The sequence below is a fragment of the Lissotriton helveticus genome, chromosome 4_1, assembly GCF_964261635.1.
Source record: "Lissotriton helveticus chromosome 4_1, aLisHel1.1, whole genome shotgun sequence".
Lineage (NCBI taxonomy): Eukaryota > Metazoa > Chordata > Amphibia > Caudata > Salamandridae > Lissotriton > Lissotriton helveticus.
In genome coordinates this window covers 1,265,755-1,279,356 of record NC_136063.1, presented here as the reverse complement: position 1 = coordinate 1,279,356, position 13,602 = coordinate 1,265,755, and positions in this window count along the sequence as shown.

Genomic DNA, 13,602 nt, shown 5'->3' with positions numbered 1-13,602 from the left:
CCAAGTACAACCCTCAGCACTTCCCTCTCTCTGGTGCTGATGGCAGCAGTCACAGGCTTCCAAGGGAGGTACACTGAGCCAAGTACAACCCTCAGCATTTCCCTCTCTCTGGTGCTGATGGGAAGCAGTCACAGGCTTCCAAGGTAGGTACACTGGGCCAAGTACAACCCTCCAGCACTTCCCTCTCACTGGTGCTGATGGCAGCAGTCACAGGCTTCCAAGGGAGGTACACAGGGCCAAGGACAACCCTCCAGCACTTCCCTCTCACCGGTGCTGATGGCAGCAGTCACTGGCTTCTCAGGGAGGTACACTGGGCCAAGTACAACCCTCAGCACTTCCCTCTCTCTGGTGCTGATGGCAGCAGTCACAGGCTTCTCAGGGAGGTACACTGGGCCAAGTGCAACACTCCAGCAGTTCCCTCTCGCTGGTGCTGATGGCAGCAGTCTCAGGCTTCCAAGGGAGGTACACTGAGCCAAGTGCAACCCTCAGCACTTCCCTCTTGCTGGTGCTGATGACAGCAGTCACAGGCTTCTCAGGGAGGTACACTGGGCCAAGTGCAACCCTCCAGCACTTCCCTCTCTCTGGTGCTGATGGCAGCAGTCACAGGCTTCTCAGGGAGGTACACTCGCCAAGTACAACCCTCCAGCACTTCCCTCTCTCTGGTGCTGATGGCAGCAGTCACAGGCTTCTCGGGGAGGTACACTGGGCCAAGTACAACCCTCCAGCACTTCCCTCTCACCGGTGCTGATGGCAGCAGTCACAGGCTTCTCAGGGAGGTACACTGGGCCAAGTACAACCCTCCAGCACTTCCCTCTCTCTGGTGCTGATGGCAGCAGCCACAGGCTTCTAATGGAGGTACACTGGGCCAAGTGCAACCCTCCAGCACTTCCCTCTCTCTGGTGCTGATGGCAGCAGTCACAGGCTTCTCAGGGAGGTACACTGGGCCAAGTACAACCCTCCAGCACTTCCCTCTCACCAGTGCTGATGGCAGCAGTCACAGGCTTCCAAGGGAGGTACACTGGGCCAAGTACAACTCCTCAGCACTTCCCTCTCACCAGTGCTGATGGCAGCAGTCACTGGCTTCCCAGGGAGGTACACTGAGCCAAGTACAACCCTCCAGCACTTCCCTCTCGCTGGTGCTGATGGCAGCAGTCACAGGCTTCTCAGGGAGGTACACTGGGCCAAGTGCAACCCTCCAGCACTTCCCTCTCTCTGGTGCTGATGGCAGCAGTCACAGGCTTCCAAGGGAGGTACACTGAGCCAAGTACAACCCTCCAGCACTTCCGTCTCGCTGGTGCTGATGGCAGCAGTCACAGGCTTCTCATGGAGGTACACTGGGGCAAGTGTAACCCCTCAGCACTTTCCTCTCGCTGGTGCTGATGGCAGCAGTCACAGGCTTCTCAGGGAGGTACACTGGGCCAAGTACAACCCTCAGCACTTCCCTCTCGCTGGTGCTGATGGCAGCAGTCATAGGCTTCTCAGGGAGGTACACTGAGCCGGGTGCAACCCTCAGCACTTCCCTCTCACTGGTGCTGATAGCAGCAGTCACAGGCTTCTCAGGGAGGTACACTGGGCCAAGTGCAACCCTCAGCACTTCCCTCTCACTGGTGCTGATGGCAGCAGTCACAGGCTTCTCAGGGAGGTACACTGGGCCAAGTACAACCCCTCAGCACTTCCCTCTCTCTGGTGCTGATGGCAGCAGTCACAGGCTTCCAAGGGAGGTACACTGGGCCAAGTACAACCCTCCAGCACTTCCCTCTCTCTGGTGCTGATGGGAAGCAGTCACAGGCTTCTCAGGTAGGTACACTGGGCCAAGTACAACCCTCCAGCACTTCCCTCTCTCTGGTGCTGATGGCAGCAGTCACAGGCTTCCAAGGGAGGTACACTGAGCCAAGTGCAACCCTCCAGCACTTCCCTCTCACTGGTGCTGATGGCAGCAGTCACAGGCTTCCAAGGGAGGTACACTGAGCCAAGTACAACCCTCAGCACTTCCCTCTCACTGGTGCTGATGGGCAGCAGTCACAGGCTTCTCAGGGAGGTACACTGAGCCAAGTACAACCCTCCAGCACTTCCCTCTCACTGGTGCTGATGGCAGCAGTCACAGGCTTCTCAGGGAGGTACACTGGGCCAAGTGCAACCCTCAGCACTTCCCTCTCACTGGTGCTGATGGCAGCAGTCACAGGCTTCTCAGGGAGGTACAAGGGGCCAAGTACAACCACCCAGCACTTCCCTCTCACTGGTGCTGATGGCAGCAGTCACAGGCTTCCAAGGGAGGTACACTGGGCCAAGGACAACCCTCAGCACTTCCCTCTCTCTGGTGCTGATGGGGAACAATCGCAGGCTTCTCAGGGAGGTACACTGGGCCAAGTGCAACCCCCCAGCACTTCCCTCTCACTGGTGCTGATGGCAGCAGTCACAGGCTTCTCAGGGAGGTACACTGGGCCAAGTACAGCCCCTCAGCACTTCCCTCTCTCTGGTTCTGATGGCAGCAGTCACAGTCTTCTCAGGGAGGTACACTGGGCCAAGTACAACCACCAGCACTTCCCTCTCACTGGTGGTGATGGCAGCAGTCACAGGCTTCTCAGGGAGGTACACTGGGCCAAGTACAACCACCAGCACTTCCCTCTCACTGGTGCTGATGGCAGCAGTCACAGGCTTCCAAGGGAGGTACACTGAGCCAAGTGCAACCCTCCAGCACTTCCCTCTCACTGGTGCTGATGGCAGCAGTCACTGGCTTCTCAGGGAGGTTCACTCGGCCAAGTACAACCCTCAGCACTTCCCTCTCTCCGGTGCTGATGGCAGCAGTCACAGGCTTCTCAGGGAAGTATACTGGGCCAAGTACAACCCCTCAGCACTTCCCTCTCACCAGTGCTGATGGCAGCAGTCACAGGCTTCTCAGGGAGGTACTCTGGGCCAAGTACAACCCTCCAGCACTTCCCTCTCTCTGGTGCTGATGGCAGCAGTCACAGGCTTCTCAGGGAGGTACACTGGGCCAAGTAAAACCCTCCAGCACTTCCCTCTCGCTGGTGCTGATGGCAGCAGTCACAGGCTTCCCAGGGAGGTACACTGGGCCAAGTACAACCCTCCAGCACTTCCATCTCTCTGGTGCTGATGGCAGCAGTCACAGGCTTCTCAGGGAGGTACACTGAGCCAAGTACAACCCTCAGCACTTCCCTCTCTCTGGTGCTGATGGGAAGCAGTCACAGGCTTCTCAGGGAGGTACACTGGGCCAAGTACAACCCTCAGCACTTCCCTCTCTCTGGTGCTGATGGCAGCAGTCACAGGCTTCCAAGGGAGGTACACTGAGCCAAGTACAACCCTCAGCATTTCCCTCTCTCTGGTGCTGATGGGAAGCAGTCACAGGCTTCCAAGGTAGGTACACTGGGCCAAGTACAACCCTCCAGCACTTCCCTCTCACTGGTGCTGATGGCAGCAGTCACAGGCTTCTCAGGGAGGTACACTGGGCCAAGTACAACCCTCAGCACTTCCCTCTCTCTGGTGCTGATGGCAGCAGTCACAGGCTTCTCAGGGAGGTACACTGGGCCAAGTGCAACACTCCAGCAGTTCCCTCTCGCTGGTGCTGATGGCAGCAGTCTCAGGCTTCCAAGGGAGGTACACTGAGCCAAGTGCAACCCTCAGCACTTCCCTCTTGCTGGTGCTGATGACAGCAGTCACAGGCTTCTCAGGGAGGTACACTGGGCCAAGTGCAACCCTCCAGCACTTCCCTCTCTCTGGTGTTGATGGGGAGCAGTCACAGGCTTCTCATGGAGGTACACTGAGCCAAGTACAACCCTCAGCACTTCCCTCTCACCGGTGCTGATGGCACCAGTCACAGGCTTCCAAGGGAGGTACACTGGGCCAAGTGCAACCCCCAGCACTTCCCTCTCACTGGTGCTGATGGCAGCAGTCACTGGCTTCTCAGGGAGGTACACTGAGCCAAGTACAACCCTCAGCACTTCCCTCTCGCTGGTGCTGATGGCAGCAGTCACAGGCTTCTCAGGGAGGTACACTGAGTCAAGTGCAACCCTCAGCACTTCCCTCTCTCTGGTGCTGATGTCAGCAGTCACAGGCTTCTCAGGGAGGTACACTGAGCCAAGTGCAACCCTCCAGCACTTCCCTCTCTCTGGTGCTGATGGCAGCAGTCACAGGCTTCTCAGGGAGGTACACTGGGCAAAGTGCAACCCTCAGCACTTCCCTCTCTCTGGTGCTGATGGCAGCAGTCACAGGCTTCTCAGGGAGGTACACTGGGCCAAGTACAACCCTCCAGCACTTCCCTCTCACTGGTGCTGATGGCAGCAGTCACAGGCTTCTCAGGGAGGTACACTGGGCCAAGTACAACCCTCCAGCACTTCCCTCTCACTGGTGCTGATGGCAGCAGTCACAGGCTTCTCAGGGAGGCACGCTGGGCCAAGTGCAACCCTCAGCACTACCCTCTCTCTGGTGCTGATGGGAAGCAGTCACAGGCTTCCAAGGTAGGTACACTGGGCCAAGTACAACCCTCCAGCACTTCCCTCTCTCTGGTGCTGATGGCAGCAGTCACAGGCTTCTCAGGGAGGTACACTGGGCCAAGTACAACCCTCAGCACTTCCCTCTCTCTGGTGCTGATGGCAGCAGTCACAGGCATCTCAGGGAGGTACACTGGGCCAAGTGCAACCCTCCAGCAGTTCCCTCTCGCTGGTGCTGATGGCAGCAGTCTCAGGCTTCCAAGGGAGGTACACTGAGCCAAGTGCAACCCTCAGCACTTCCCTCTTGCTGGTGCTGATGGCAGCAGTCACTGGCTTCTCAGGGAGGTACACTGGGCCAAGTGCAACCCTCCAGCACTTCCCTCTCTCTGGTGCTGATGGGGAGCAGTCACAGGCTTCTCATGGAGGTACACTGAGCCAAGTACAACCCTCAGCACTTCCCTCTCACCGGTGCTGATGGCAGCAGTCACAGGCTTCCAAGGGAGGTACACTGGGCCAAGTGCAACCCCCAGCACTTCCCTCTCACTGGTGCTGATGGCAGCAGTCACTGGCTTCTCAGGGAGGTACACTGGGCCAAGTACAATCCTCCAGCACTTACCTCTCACTGGTGCTGATGGCAGCAGTCACAGGCTTCTCAGGGAGGTACACTGGGCCAAGTACAACCCTCCAGCACTTCCCTCTCACTGGTGCTGATGGCAGCAGTCACAGGCTTCTCAGGGAGGTACACTGGGCCAAGTGCAACCCTCAGCACTTCCCTCTCTCTGGTGCTGATGGGAAGCAGTCACAGGCTTCTCAGGGAGGTACACTGGGCCAAGTACAACCCTCCAGCACTTCCCTCTCTCTGGTGCTGATGGCAGCAGTCACAGGCTTCTCAGGGAGGTACACTGGGCCAAGTACAACCCTCCAGCACTTCCCTCTCGCTGGTGCTGGGTGTGTAGTCTAAATATTGAGTTTTTATTTTCGACTGGACATAATATCGACTCCAGAATATCGAGAAGGCTTTAATGTCGAGGTAAGTAATATCGATGAATTTATTATCGATTTTCATGTATGTTAAAAAATATCGAATGAAAAAATATCGAGTAAGTAATATCGATAGTAAAAAATATCGTTATTTATAGTAGTTTAAAAATATCGAAAGTCAAAATATCGGTTTTCAGAATATCGGAAGTTGTGTTATCGTCAGTCATGATTAAATATATGTAATTTTTTTATGTATTTATATTGAATTTCTTTTAAATAATTAATAAATATAAAAATTTATTCAAATAGTATAATAATTTCTAGGAGCGGGTAGTGGGTTTTTAGGGGAATAGGGTGGGAAGTAATTTAATTATAATTAATAAAATATGTAAATTTATTAATTGGTAGTAATATTTAATTAATTGTTAATTGAATAATAATTTTTAATTATATTAAATTTAATTGCTAATTAATTTAAGTTAATTGATTAATTGGTAATTATGGTAATTAAAAAAAATTATGTCATGTAGCGGGTTGTGGGTTTTTAGGGGAATAGGGTGGGAAGTAATTTAATTATAATTAATTAAATATGTACATTTATTAATTGGTAGTAATATTTAAATAATTGTTAATTAAATAATAGTTTTCAATTATATAAAATATAATTGGTAATTAATTTAATTTCATTGATTAATTGCTAATTATGCTAATTTAATATATTTTTGTGATGTAGCGGGTTGTGGGTTTTTAGGGGAATAGGGTGGGAAGTAATTTAATAATAAATAATTAAATATGTAAATGTATTAATTGGTAGTAATATTTATATAATTGTTAATTAAATAATAGTTGTCAATTATATAATATTTAATTGGTATTTAATTTAATTTAATTGATTCATTGCTAATTATGCTAATTTAAAATATTTATGTGATGTAGCGGGTTGTGGGTTTATAGGGGAATAGGGTGGGAAGTAATTTAATTATAATTAATTAAATATGTAAATTTATGATTTGGTAGTAATATTTAAATAAATGTTAATTAAATAATTATTTTTAACTATATAAAAATGAATTTGTAAATAATTGAATTTAATTGATTAATTGGTAATTATGTTAATTTAAATAATTTATATCATGTAGCGGGTTGTGGGTTTATAGGGGAATAGGGTGGGAAGTAATTTAATTATAAATCATTAAATATGTAAATTTATTAATTGTTAGTAATATTTAATTTATTGTTAATTAAAAAATATTTGTTGATTATTTATAATTGTATTGGTAATTATTTTAATTTAATTGATTAATTGCTAATTATGTTAAATAAAATTTTATATATCCTGTAGCGGGTTGTGGGTTTATAGGGGAATAGAGTGGGAAGTAAATTAATAATAAAGAGGGAAATAATAATATTTATTAAAGGTATACAACGTTTACCACGCAACTTTTACTACGCACTACCATTACAACGAACATTTTACTACGCAAATACCATTATAACGCATGTATTTACAACGTATATTTTTACTACGCAGGTACTTTTACAACGCATACCATTACAATGTAAGTATTTGTAAGTATATAATTATATTTAAAATGTTATAGGTTTGGGTTTTTGGGTAAAGGGTTTTTTTTAGCGTTCAGGGTCAGTTTTGGGTTTTTGGGTAAAGGGGTATTTTTAGGGTTCAGCGTCAGTTTTGGGTTTTTGGGTAAAGGGTTATTTTTAGGGTTCAGAGTCAGTTTTCAGTTTTTGGGTAAAGGGGTATTTTTAGAGTTCAGGGTCAGTTTTCTGTTTTTGGGTAAAGGGGTATTTTTAGGGTTCAGGGTCAGTTTTCAGTTTTTGGGTAAAGGGGTATTTTTAGGGTTCAGGGTCAGTTTTCAGTTTTTGGGTAAATGGTTTTTTTAGTGTTCAGGGTCAGTTTTCAGTTTTTGGGTTAAGGGGTATTTTTAGTGTTCTGGGTCAGTTTTCAGTTTTTGGGTAATGGGGTATTTTTAGGGTTCAGGGTCAGTTTTCAGTTTTTGAGTAAAGGGATATTTTTAGGGTTCAGGGTCAGTTTCAGATTTTGGGTAAAGGGGTATTTTTAGGGTTCAGGGTCAGTTTTCAGTTTTTGGGTAATGGGGTATTGTTAGGGTTCAGGGTCAGTTTTCAGTTTTTGAGTAAAGGGGTATTTTTAGGGTTCAGGGTCAGTTTTCAGATTTTGGGTAAAGGGGTATTTTTAGGGTTCAGGGTCGGTTTTCAGTTTTTGGGTAAAGGGGTATTTTTTGGGTTCAGGGTCAGTTTTCAGTTTTTGGGTAAAGGGGTATTTTTAGGGTTCAGGGTCGGTTTTCAGTTTTTGGGTAAAGGGGTATTTTTTGGGTTCAGGGTCAGTTTTCAGTTTTTGGGTAAAGGGGTATTTTTAGGGTTTAGGGTCAGTTTTCAGTTTTTGGGTAATGGGGTATTTTTAGGGTTGAGGGTCAGTTTTCAGTTTTTGGATATAGGGGTATTTTTTGGGTTCAGGGTCAGTTTTCAGTTTTTGGGTAAAGGGGTATTTTTAGTGTTCAGGTTCAGTTTTCAGTTTTTGGGTAAAGGGGTATTTTTAGGGTTCAGGGTAAGTTTTCAGTTTTTGGGTAAAGGGGTATTTTTAGGGTTCAGGGTCAGTTTGGGGTTTTTGGGTACAGGGTTAAAATTACGTTTATACTTGGTGGAGTTGGAATAGTAATTTGTATGGGTTCAGTGTCCACCACCTTCCCTGATGTTATACTTGGTGGAGTGGGAATAGTAATTAGTATGGGTTCAGTGTCCAGCACCTTCCATGAGTTTACAATTGGTGAAGTGGGAATTGCAATTTGTATAGTTTTAATGTGTAGTATGGTTTTGTGAGTTTATAATTGGTGCTGTGTAAATAAGAAAACATATTTAATACAAATAACTATTATTGGTAGGATACTATAATAAAGTTTTAAAATTACATATAAAACATTTGTATTAATGATAATTATTGTTATTGTAGTAGTTAAAAGATAAATACATTTTTACATTTATTAAAATTCAAAATGCATTTTTAAATAGAATATTTCATATGCAATTAATAATCATATAGAATAATAAAGAAGGAAACATACACAGGGTTAAATGGAATAACTGAAAAACAGTTTATTAACATATACAAAATACATTCTAAGTAGAGATGTATTTTTTATTTCTATTGAAAATTGTAAGTAAACAGTTTTTATTATCCCAAAAAATGTATGAAGTGCATATATATGTTTTCACAAATAAATGACATTTAAATATTTATATGTTTATTCACATATATTGTAATTAAATTAGTTAAAGAAACAAATTGGTAATATGTACTTTTCATTTAATAACAAATATGTTATTCACATAGACATTGAACATATTGTCATAGATAAATATGTATATTTGTTTTATAACTAACATTTTTTTTTACAAAGTTATCATATTTTTTTTTACAAATTAATATTATGAATATTTAACATATTTATAAAATTAATTTTAACATAGATAAACACACAAATACATTTTTAGATACATACATAATGTTTAAACTAATATGAGCAATTTTTCTAAACAAATTATTTGTAACAAGGTTATATATTCACATTTGTTTCACATATAGATTATTTTCAACATGTATATATAAATAATAACATATTATTCAAAGTAACAGATAACAGTTGAATAATTATTTGAAAGTAATGAATATTTAAGAAATAATTTTCTACAATTTAAATAATTATTTACACTTAATATAATTCTCAGTGTATTTCTTTAAAGTGTTGAAATATAGAAATTAATGAGGTTTTTGCTGCATACAGGGACTACTTTTTAACCGCGTAATGTTATTTAGGCTTATTTGGTGCTTCAACGGATCGCGGTTGGATGCTGCTTCGTGTTAGAGAGGGTAAGTTTGTTTTTATTGTATTTTATAAGTCAATTAAGTTAGTGTTAGTGTATGTGTGGTGTGTTTAAGTTTATGTACATAGGGTTATTAAGAGAAGATTGTGTTTTCGGTTTTAGGTAGAGTGTACGATATTTAATTTTTACCGCGTTTTAGTTGTAGGTGTGTGACGTGAGCTAATATGTTTAAATGTTACAAAGATAATATGTTTGGTGTATAAATATGTCTTTTTATATATGTATGGGTGTTTTTGTGTGGGTGGGTATGTATTTTATTTTTTCAAGGTTATCGTCGCGTTTTACTCTTTTTGAGGAGGTCCTTCTTTTTCGATCAGAGTTGTGTGACGAGTATTATATACTCGTATTTTAGCACACAAATGTTTTGGTTTTCACGTTTTGCAGGAGCGTTTTTTTTGACAAATGACTATTTTCGGGTTTTCAATGGTATATCGTGTGTATTACATTGGAGAGGAGTCGCTATGGATTTGCTTGTATGTTTGCATTTTTTTTTGGACTTCCATGGATTGAATGGGTTTTTTTTTTTTTTTTTTTGGGTAAAGGGGTATTTTTAGGGTTCAGGGTCAGTTTTCTGTTTTTGGGTAAAGGGGTATTTTTAGGGTTCAGGGTCAGTTTTCAGTTTTTGGGTAAAGGGGTATTTTTAGGGTTCAGGGTCAGTTTTCAGTTTTTGGGTAAATGGTTTTTTTAGTGTTCAGGGTCAGTTTTCAGTTTTTGGGTTAAGGGGTATTTTTAGTGTTCTGGGTCAGTTTTCAGTTTTTGGGTAATGGGGTATTTTTAGGGTTCAGGGTCAGTTTTCAGTTTTTGAGTAAAGGGATATTTTTAGGGTTCAGGGTCAGTTTCAGATTTTGGGTAAAGGGGTATTTTTAGGGTTCAGGGTCAGTTTTCAGTTTTTGGGTAATGGGGTATTGTTAGGGTTCAGGGTCAGTTTTCAGTTTTTGAGTAAAGGGGTATTTTTAGGGTTCAGGGTCAGTTTTCAGATTTTGGGTAAAGGGGTATTTTTAGGGTTCAGGGTCGGTTTTCAGTTTTTGGGTAAAGGGGTATTTTTTGGGTTCAGGGTCAGTTTTCAGTTTTTGGGTAAAGGGGTATTTTTAGGGTTCAGGGTCGGTTTTCAGTTTTTGGGTAAAGGGGTATTTTTTGGGTTCAGGGTCAGTTTTCAGTTTTTGGGTAAAGGGGTATTTTTAGGGTTTAGGGTCAGTTTTCAGTTTTTGGGTAATGGGGTATTTTTAGGGTTGAGGGTCAGTTTTCAGTTTTTGGATATAGGGGTATTTTTTGGGTTCAGGGTCAGTTTTCAGTTTTTGGGTAAAGGGGTATTTTTAGTGTTCAGGTTCAGTTTTCAGTTTTTGGGTAAAGGGGTATTTTTAGGGTTCAGGGTAAGTTTTCAGTTTTTGGGTAAAGGGGTATTTTTAGGGTTCAGGGTCAGTTTGGGGTTTTTGGGTACAGGGTTAAAATTACGTTTATACTTGGTGGAGTTGGAATAGTAATTTGTATGGGTTCAGTGTCCACCACCTTCCCTGATGTTATACTTGGTGGAGTGGGAATAGTAATTAGTATGGGTTCAGTGTCCAGCACCTTCCATGAGTTTACAATTGGTGAAGTGGGAATTGCAATTTGTATAGTTTTAATGTGTAGTATGGTTTTGTGAGTTTATAATTGGTGCTGTGTAAATAAGAAAACATATTTAATACAAATAACTATTATTGGTAGGATACTATAATAAAGTTTTAAAATTACATATAAAACATTTGTATTAATGATAATTATTGTTATTGTAGTAGTTAAAAGATAAATACATTTTTACATTTATTAAAATTTAAAATGCATTTTTAAATAGAATATTTCATATGCAATTAATAATCATATAGAATAATAAAGAAGGAAACATACACAGGGTTAAATGGAATAACTGAAAAACAGTTTATTAACATATACAAAATACATTCTAAGTAGAGATGTATTTTTTATTTCTATTGAAAATTGTAAGTAAACAGTTTTTATTATCCCAAAAAATGTATGAAGTGCATATATATGTTTTCACAAATAAATGACATTTAAATATTTATATGTTTATTCACATATATTGTAATTAAATTAGTTAAAGAAACAAATTGGTAATATGTACTTTTCATTTAATAACAAATATGTTATTCACATAGACATTGAACATATTGTCATAGATAAATATGTATATTTGTTTTATAACTAACATTTTTTTTTACAAAGTTATCATATTTTTTTTTACAAATTAATATTATGAATATTTAACATATTTATAAAATTAATTTTAACATAGATAAACACACAAATACATTTTTAGATACATACATAATGTTTAAACTAATATGAGCAATTTTTCTAAACAAATTATTTGTAACAAGGTTATATATTCACATTTGTTTCACATATAGATTATTTTCAACATGTATATATAAATAATAACATATTATTCAAAGTAACAGATAACAGTTGAATAATTATTTGAAAGTAATGAATATTTAAGAAATAATTTTCTACAATTTAAATAATTATTTACACTTAATATAATTCTCAGTGTATTTCTTTAAAGTGTTGAAATATAGAAATTAATGAGGTTTTTGCTGCATACAGGGACTACTTTTTAACCGCGTAATGTTATTTAGGCTTATTTGGTGCTTCAACGGATCGCGGTTGGATGCTGCTTCGTGTTAGAGAGGGTAAGTTTGTTTTTATTGTATTTTATAAGTCAATTAAGTTAGTGTTAGTGTATGTGTGGTGTGTTTAAGTTTATGTACATAGGGTTATTAAGAGAAGATTGTGTTTTCGGTTTTAGGTAGAGTGTACGATATTTAATTTTTACCGCGTTTTAGTTGTAGGTGTGTGACGTGAGCTAATATGTTTAAATGTTACAAAGATAATATGTTTGGTGTATAAATATGTCTTTTTATATATGTATGGGTGTTTTTGTGTGGGTGGGTATGTATTTTATTTTTTCAAGGTTATCGTCGCGTTTTACTGTTTTTGAGGAGGTCCTTCTTTTTCGATCAGAGTTGTGTGACGAGTATTATATACTCGTATTTTAGCACACAAATGTTTTGGTTTTCACGTTTTGCAGGAGCGTTTTTTTTGACAAATGACTATTTTCGGGTTTTCAATGGTATATCCTGTGTATTACATTGGAGAGGAGTCGCTATGGATTTGCTTGTATGTTTGCATTTTTTTTTGGACTTCCATGGATTGAATGGGTTTTGGCATGGTGTCGTATGGATTGCTTGGAATTGGATTACGTTTGAAGGTGCAACAGAAAGGTAATTTTTTACAAAACTTTTTATGGGTGGGGAAACTGTTTTAATTTTTGCTTTAGTTACGTTGTATGTAACATTTTGTAAATACATTATCTAAATACATTTTATATATGTTAATATTATGTATTTGATAATTTAATTGCAAATTGTTACATGTAAAAATTAAGGATTTTCTTAAAAAAAGCTTAATGTCACGTGTATAGTTATGTTATGTTTTAAAGAATAGTTTTTGCAATCATTGATAGATAGTCTAGTCCTTTGCTAGTTGGATAGAGGGTAACTTGACTTTGGAGTGTGTTATACATTTTTTTCCTTTCTTTGGTGAGTTTAGGTCCGATCAAAGTTACTGATTGCTCCATTCGGAGCTCCTGGTAACTCTGTTCTTTTTGTAAGGATTGTATTAATTTGTGAAGGGTAGGTGTTCCTCGGCCTGTAGTTGCTTGGAAGGCATTGTGCCATCCTTCAACTGCATTGTTGGTTTTTGCTTCCTTATTTAGTGTGCTAAGGTAGACATTCCACCAAGCTATTTGGTATTTGGGTTGTCTTCTATGGCCTGATCTGTGTAGCCTTCCTACCCATGTGTCTTCGAAGTAGTCAAGCATAGGGCTTAGTCTTTCTTCGTTTCTTTTATAGTAGGGGCTGTCTATTAACAAGTTATAGTGCTCAGTTACATCTGTCACTGGAACATAGGCTAGGGTGATGAGTTTTTTTATTTGATAAGCAAAAGTGCTATCAGTGGCATATTGGATACTCAAGGTAGATCGTTGTAGATGTCGCCAGATACATTGGTTAAAATGATAATAGCAACCTTGTATTGCTGTGTGTGGGTATGTTTTAAGGATGCTGTTTATCATAGGTTTTTCAAAGTCAATGATAATGTTTTGTGGAAAATAGTTATTAGTATGTTGCTTGACTTCAGTTAGTATTTCTTGATAGGTAGCTTGCTGTTTGTTTGGCAGAAGGGCATAAAGGAATGGAAT